Source organism: Plutella xylostella, chromosome 28 (assembly GCF_932276165.1).
Source record: "Plutella xylostella chromosome 28, ilPluXylo3.1, whole genome shotgun sequence".
In the NCBI taxonomy this organism is placed as follows: Eukaryota; Metazoa; Arthropoda; class Insecta; order Lepidoptera; family Plutellidae; genus Plutella; species Plutella xylostella.
In genome coordinates, this window is record NC_064008.1 from 3633009 (window position 1) to 3641941 (window position 8933).

Genomic DNA, 8933 nt, shown 5'->3' on the forward strand with positions numbered 1-8933 from the left:
CTTCAACCTACAATATTGTTGTATCTTTTAGATATAATAATATTTGGTACCTAAACTTTGTGACGCATCATTATATTTGGTAACAATTCCAAAAAAATCAACGAAACATAAATAATTCACAAAAAACTTCAAAAAAGCTTTCTTCACTCTGACTCAGCCTTAACTCACTGCATCTACTCTTCTCGATCCAGTTGAATGTTGAGAAACAAAAACAATGCATCCCAGTGCTTTATACCGCAGTTGTGTTTAGAAGAAGCGGGAAGAGGACAACTTTGCCGTCTTCAGCCGTGTTTCGTGGGTTTGGACCGCTTTGAGCGTTCAGTGGACCAGTATTATTTTTAAGTCCAGTCGAAACAAAGAAGGGCTGCTGTTGTAGCTTAGCTCCGAAACGTGTGTCGTTCCATTATGTGCTGAACACCCTGTAGGTAGGTAAGTAATTATAATGTTTTTGTGGTACAATTTCTGCAAAACAGGTCGACTAAGTTATTTTAATGCAGTTTTTACATTAGGCAAACAATTTTAAACAATAGGGCACATATAATATATTCTAATTTTAGAGCTGCCAAACTATAAATTATTCTAGCGAAAAATTAGAAACATGAAAGTACTCATAGAGTAGTTTTTTTTAACAACAATAAATAGACGTTGTATCTTCAGAATCGACATCAATGTACAGCCATATTTTTTCTTTCAGCTTGAATAATTACTATGTTGTATCTTTTCCCAAAGCCAAGTAGAAGGTCTAATCAGTAGCAACCTATCTTTGGAAACAACAAGTCCAGTAGTGCCTTTTGTGTATCCTGAGGCAAAGAATTATATTTATACCCGACAGGAGAGTCAGGTACAGCACGATATCAAAGTTTTTTAGTAACTGTGATCAAATTTAAAAAAAAATTAAATGAGTATAAATTCATAAATACAAAAAAGGAAACACCGATGCAAAACAGGTTTGTTAAATTGAACTTTTATATTATGACCATGCTACGCGTCATTGTTACAATTTTCAAAAAAAAGTTTTAGTGGTTTTATTTTAGGGGAAAACTTAGTAGTAGCAATAACAGTACCAGGGACAGTTTATAACCTGTTTAAAATTTTCAACATAAGAACAACACCCTGTATAAAATATTATTATGCAGATGACCATCTCCACTGCACACGACTGTGCTGTGTCTCAGGGGATCCGGAAGACTGGGACCTTCTTCAAGTCGGAACTAGTGATAAATGTACTTAGTTGGGGCTAAGATGCTTGTTAACCCCGGCTAAGTGCATTTTTGGGGGCAAAGTTTTAATCATGTTTAAAAGGAAACACCTAGAGTTATCTTGTTAATTTATGAATATTTGCGCTGTGATTTACAAGGTATTATAATTTTATTGTTTTAATTCATTGTGATTCTGGTTATTTTTTAATGTACCTTAAAATATGATGCCTTTCTCAACTCTATTATCTCTGACTCTAATGTAACTAGGTATAGGTAGTATTATACCAAATCCATTATAAACATTCCATAATATGTATCGCAAAAGAGCATTTATCAACTATTTTTATAGTAGAGTTTGTAGCACACTTACTGTAAGACTATTCCAGTTCAGGTGCTAGCTTAAAAAAATTTACATCGACATTTAAAATACCCATTTGTTCGAAATGCCACCCCAACTTTTATACCACAGACTAGGTATATACAAAAGCTGCATATTTGTCAGTTTTTCAGCTTCAAAATATGTGCAACTGGCTCCCGTCGCGTTTTAATTATAACTTCAAAACATAGGTACGGAATGTCATGAAATTTTAACTCGGGGAATCCTTTTAATGTAGAGCTTGAGCGGTGTGACTGTGTAAAGGCTGTTTTTTAATCTCAGATACTAAATTGACACCAACCCGCACTTGGCCAGCGTGGTGGACTAGGCCTAAACCCTTCCTTCATTGGAAGGAGACCCGTGCCCCAGCAGTGGGGACGTAATGGGTCGTGATGAACTAAATTGACAGATTCTGAACGGTTCACCAACAGTCAATTGTCAAAATCAAAACGAAGTAACATGTACGAAGTTATCATCACGACCCATTACGTCCCCACTGCTGGGGCACGGGTCTCCTTCCAGCGAAGGAAGGGTTTAGGCCTAGTCCACGTGTACGAAGTAATACTTAAGTGTCAAATTCAATACAATTTGACTCTGAAAATTGGAGGCCAGATAAGAAAGATTTTGAAAGAGGAAAGTTGGTGTTGATTCTGGTTGTTATGCATTCATGCAGTCTAGTCAGAGGCCTTCAGGCAGCTTGAAAAACATCTGACAGACGGGTTGCCCACTTACCCGACAACTTCAGTGCATTGTACTCATTCAAAAACGGCGATACGGCTGGCGACCTATCACATGAGTACAAATGTACAGCGAAAAGCGGGTGACTCGCTTTTAAGTCACCTATAACTTCATAACAGTCGTGAGCATGTGTATGTATGCATTCATTAGAATAAAATGACTTTTTCTTACTTATTAATTTGGGAAAAAAATGTCGCCATTTAAAGGTAACAATTACCTAGGTACAGTGAAGGTCAAGATCTCCTGACTCCCCTATATAGCTATAACTACAACCCTCCCACTTAGGCGCCACCTATATAAAATAAAAAACCTTGAACTACAAAAACCTTGTTTCGTTACTAAGATTTCTGTGTGTGTGTTAAAAGATGGCGCTAAATATCGAATTTTATTAACATAAGCGCCATCTTAAATCAAATATTAGAACTAGCTTCATAAAGTTCATGCCAGAATGTTAAAACCTGTGTTCTTCACTTTTAACTATTGCAAGCCAGCTCAGTGTGATACGAAGTGATTGCATTTTTCACCAGTTTAATTACTTGACGGTGTGGTCTAATCGTTAAGGTATTCGGCTTCCAATATGGAGGTCCAGAGTTCAAATCTCTGGGAGGAGTGACTTTTAAAATTTATTTTTATGTTTTTCTTTGTTAATCATTATAGATGGGTTATTTTAGACTATCTTTATCAATATGAACAGAAAATAAAATAAAAACATAATATATAAGAAAAAAAGCTTTATTTCACTAAACAAGTAAATATTATTAGTCTGTATGCAGAATAATAATGAATAAAAGTAAACAAATTCAAAAATGGTAGAATTACAACAAAGAGAACCAACATGTTACTAAATTTCACAATTTACATCTCTTGTTGTTTTCTACAATTAAATTATAAATAAGCAACAATTTTATTACTAATTACTTATAAATATGTAATCAATGATCTTAACAGTATGAACAATTATCTTACTAGTTACTAAATAAATTTTACTCATACTTAAACTGGGGACCCGTTAAATACCTACTAAACGTATAATAACATAGTTATAATGTTCCATTTCTTCAATGCGAGTTGTGCTGTTATCGTGTAGAAGATATTTCTCACTCAATGCAAACAGCAACCATAACATCATCTTTAAAATTCTCAAATTGATTCTTGTCATGCGTTTAGCTATTTTATAACAGTTCTTCAGGGCCCATCAAGGACATCCATCTTCGGTAACCTTTAAAAACAATAATTTGATCATGCCTTAATGAATATAATAATTGTGACATTATTACTATAGCGTAAAAAGAATATTATAATAATCTATAAGTAAAATAAATGAAAACCAATAATACTTATTAAAGTAACCAATAAAATTATAAACATAAAATACGAACCCAATGTTGTCCTGGCACTTAACTCAAATAACAATAACCTTGTTAATAAATTCGTTCGTCATCGTTACAAATTAATAATGTTGATAACAAATTAATAATGTGTATTATAGGTAAATATAAATCAGATGGAATTAACAAAACCCATCTCAATGCAACAAAACATTCTCTTCAAGTCTACAATTTCAATTGAGAAATAAATTCAAAATACCCTCTGCGCTTATAATATTTCATATTGTAAACAATTATCACTACATAGATTATACTTTTGCTAATGAACCGCAACATATTCACTATTTTGCTAACGAGTTTAACAAGCTTCGTGGCGTAGCGAGCAAATGGTTGGTTTGCGGATAGTTGAGGCGCGGCCGCGGGTTCGAGCCCAGATAAAAAGCAAAAAGAATTTAAATTTTGTATTTCATAATATTATTGTTCTATGAATTTGTTACTTTGTGTAAATGATGGATATTATCTAAATGATGGATATAAATAGGAGAATAGTAAAATAGTTCTATATCTGTCTATAGACACGAGCACTACCGCAACATACGTCACACCGACAAATTGGCTTTGCGTAGTTTGAATTTCTATTTGAAATGCAGGGGGTCAGGTTTTCTTGCACCTGACTGTACCTACTCGTAGGACGATTCTTAAAGATTGTGAGACCTTCATAATCCAATATAATATCGTACGTAAGAATGCTTAAGTACTTAGTATGAAACAAAATCAGCCATTTACGTCTGTCAGTAATCTACATTCTCTAGATATTGCAGACGAGGGAAGGTTTTCAAAAATTTACGCAGTCGCCCCGCGCCCCTATAGCCATTTTCATAGTAAGCACACTCATTATTATTTCAGTCTGAGCGCCGGGTCACATGTGAAGCGTCAGAATATAATATATCGTACTGCGATGAATAAATCTTCATTCGAGAAAAAACATATTTTTTTGCGCCGAAGCAAAATTGACGAATTGTTGCGTGTGCAATGCGATATGTTTGTGGAGGCGAGCTTTTTTGATCTACGAAATAGGTACCTATGTATTATTGTTATATTATTCCTTTCATTTTAAATCGTGAAAAGGAAAAAATATCTATTAGTATATGGAAAATTGTTCCTTTTCTAACTTATTTGAGAATCTGTTTCTGCTATACAAACTTTTCTTTCAAAAGTCCTAGCACAAAAGTTGCTCAAAATGGCAAGCTAGTACCTCCTTTCGGCTTACTGTAAATATTATTTACACTGTTGCATCATCCTAGGTGAACATAAAATAACATCCTCACTTCTTATTCTTCTCTACGCCCGTGCGAGGAAGGCAGGAGTTGCATTGCTGCATCCAAATTTAATCAATGTTGTGTTATAAATGTACAATCAGTCCGAACGTATAATAAATTAATAATTAAACTCATTTATTCTAGTAACAAGACTCAGATATTGTTAGTAGACACGAATTAAGTTAGTAACATTAGAATAAAATAACAACAAACAAACAACAGACAGACACAAAAATATAATTAAAATATATCGTGCTATAAAAATATAAGTAAAACTGCACGATAAATAGACTAGATACAACATCAATAAAATAAATATATTTTTAAGTAGGTACATTGCATACAATTAGCTTCATTTGCAACTACGGTAGAATAAAAATAGTGATTTGAATTAAAAGTTTAAATTACAAATGGCTGGCTTGCCTCACGTAGCGTTGGAGAAAAAAACGTAATTGCTCCGTCATTTAGACATTAAAAATACATTCTTTCTTGCAATGCTTTGTGGGGTTTTTGTCTTGTTGGGGTTTTTGTGCCATTGGCGACGGGGCATTAGTGTAATGCATTATGCTGCAATGTATTCTGTGTTGTTTTTTCGATATTGGTTGGATTTATTTAGGGCGAATTTATTATATGAATTTTCATCTAGTAAAGGTTGTATTTTAAGCCGAAAAGGAGCTAAGCAACTTGTGTTCCCAGGAGCTGTTGTGCTCATACAGAAACCCCATGGATGTTGCATACGCCCTAAGAGAAGTATACTCAGGCATATACGCAGCCACAGCGCGTATCCAATCTCTGCAGCTGAAAAGGTTTACAGACGCAGCAATTCGGTATGTTAAGTAATTTAATGGTGATTGTTTTTATAATTTTAAATTGAAGTATGTTGGAATTTGAGACACTAATTTGAATATTTTTTATTTTACTGCTCTCGTTAATTTAATAAAAAATAATTAAAGATCGGTTCTTCGACGATTTTATGACGTCATTCGCTACCATGCAGCCGCTGACGTCATCAAGATCGTAACTGTGTGAATATTTACACTTTAGATTGACAGAAGTGACATTTAACAATTGAACATTTTTATTCTCTTTGGTTGAAACTTTAACCTTGCGCAGCGTCTTGAAGGACAAATTATATTTTCATTTTTGATAAAATAATCGGAATCCTGGAATATTTTATATTTTTAAGAATGAGACACTTATTAAGAAGATAATATCTCGAAACGGTTTTGGAATTAGCATCAATTTTTTTTACTTAACATACCGAATTCCAAAATCCCAAGCCAACACTCTATTCCTGACGCATACACAGGAAGAAAAAGAGACCCTGACCAGCCAAGGGTTTGGAGAAGGAACGGGATCACGCGTCTTAACCATACACGAAGGACAGGGATTGACGTACGAATCCGTCATTATCATAAAAACAAAAGATAAAATAAAGTTGCACGATAGCATAACTCACGCAGTAGTGGCGCTGTCGAGGCACACCTCCGCCTGCACCTACTATGCGGATGACACCGAGGACGCTATCGGCAACCTCGCTAAAACGGCAATAACAGCACCGAAGAAACGGATCCTCGAGTACAACCTAAAGATGGCAATAAAAAATCGGGACAAAGAGGTCGTTGCCCAGCAATCAAGGCTTTTGGCAATGCAAAATGGAGCGGAATAGGAGAATTTTGATTTTAATTTTATATTGACGGCCAGTATTGCATGTATTTTATAGTTTTGTTATGTATAGTATATAGCATGTATTGTATAGTTTTGATATGTAGGTTTTGTGTAGTATATCATGAATTAATATTATCTGTTTAAGAACTAACCAATAAAATTAAGATAGTTTTAAGAACACTGTCACACATTAACACCAGGCAAAACAACAGCGATGACAAAAAGAGTGTGTGGCCACTGACAGGCGTCTGTTAAGTTCTCTGAAGACAGCTGACACTGGCCCTACCCTTCAAATGTTTGTTGCCATTATAATTGTAAGTGTGACTGTGTGAAAGAAAGAAAAAAAAAAAAAAAAAAAAAACAAGAAATGCACAACTGGGGGTTTTTAGTCGGTTAAAGGCCGACACAGTGGATTCCGGATAGTTGTGGTATCGGTTCCAAATGGCTGGGGTGTTGGTCGTGGTAACAACTTATAATAGAAGAATGCCCCATTTCTTGTGTGCCAATTTTATCGTTCTGTTTGAAATTCGTTGGTCGTTCATAATGCCATTGAAGGGCGTGTTGGTGCACCGGCTGAGGGTGCTAGCATTGTAGAGTGATGCTTTCTTTTTCCTATTTTGCTGAAGTGGCTTTGCCTGTCTTTGGACAAATGTGGAGGCGCGTTTCGTCGGTAACGTATATTCGGGTTGGGTCATTAATAGCGTCATTGAGGTCTTGTTCGCCAAGTGCTTTTGTGCTCGGGGAACCAATTTCATCTGGTTCACAAGCGCTGGCATTGTTTAGGTACGCCTTTAGCTGTTCTGAAGATAGCATTTGAGTATCTTTTCAAAGAGTGAGATGGTGAAAGCCATTTGTCTCCTGGTCTTGCATTCTTGAAGGGACTGCTCCAAGGATTATCTTTAAGGAAAAATGGTGACATCTGTCTTTATCCTGGAGAATCCACATTATCCTAGGCTGATAGTATGCTCCACTAGCGTTTTTATCTTTCCAGATTCGGTATTAGCTGATGAGGAAGATAAAAACAAACTTGGACTTTGTGTTTGAATTCCTTATATTTTAAAAGGTGCTTGTATGGCACCCTGAATTATTTTGGAATGTCTTGTTGATCCTAGTTTGTCTCAGACAAGTGGAATTGCCTTTTCTATACTTTTTTTGCTATCTCGGCGCTTCTTCATCTCGCTGAAAGCTGTAAAAATATGTCATATATAATAATACCAGTAACTGACCACCAATTTAACCAATAACTGACCACCTATGTCAGTAAATGGAAGGAGTGAAGATAGAATGCTCATATTTTGACACAAGAAAATAGCACATATGAGCTTTAATATTACGTTCTAATTTTTCCTAAATTCAGCTACAACCAAAAATCCCAATAACCGACATAGGTGGTCAGTTATTGGAAAATCGCTGTTTTGTCGTCCAGTAACTGTCAACCCCATTAAAAACAATCAAACGGGAAATAACAAGCTGAATCTTATCAAAAACGTAATCTTTATAATTAAATCTATATGGTATAATTTTTTTTTTCATTGATTTCAATTTTTTTAACGGTAAAATTTACGATCAAAAAATTTACTTACCTTAACAAATACGTTAGTCACAACTGCAATTTACTCGGTTCGCTCGCCAACTGAACTTTTTCGATCGCTCACTATCCATCTGTTGGCGGCTGGCAAAATCTTTTGTATCAGTAATGCTCTCAATGAACCACAAAATAGACTGGATGTTCACTAGATGGCCCTGCTTGGCTATATTTCTTATTTTTTGGAGTTGAAGAGGAAGGTGGTCAGTTATGTTAGTAATGACATAACAGGAATCTTTCAACTTTCTCAAACTATTGACTAATGAGGTAATTTCCACCCAAGTACCTTTGAAGGCTGTTTTCTGCAAATAATACCCCATTAAGCAATAGTTTATTTTTATTTTTATGTTATATTGGAACCTTGCGGAGTTTTTAAAATTAATAAGGGACCATGAGAATATCTAGTTCAATTTTTAATTTCAAGTTGAAAATTCAGAGCAGTTTAGCTCGATGATATAATTTGAACTTTCGATATAAAAATAACTAACTTACATTACAGCTAGGAAGCTGAAACTTTTATGGTTAAAAGAACAACTTAAGAGGATGACACAAAAATAAAAAATAATTTAAAAAAGTTATCCAAAAAAATAATAAAACATAATTGATCCACTGAGGTCGATTTTCGTAGAAAATTAGTTAAAAAAATCATAACTCCTAAACTACAAAAAATTGCTGAACATACATGGGGGTGATTTGGCTACCCCTTGACCTAAGGAATCA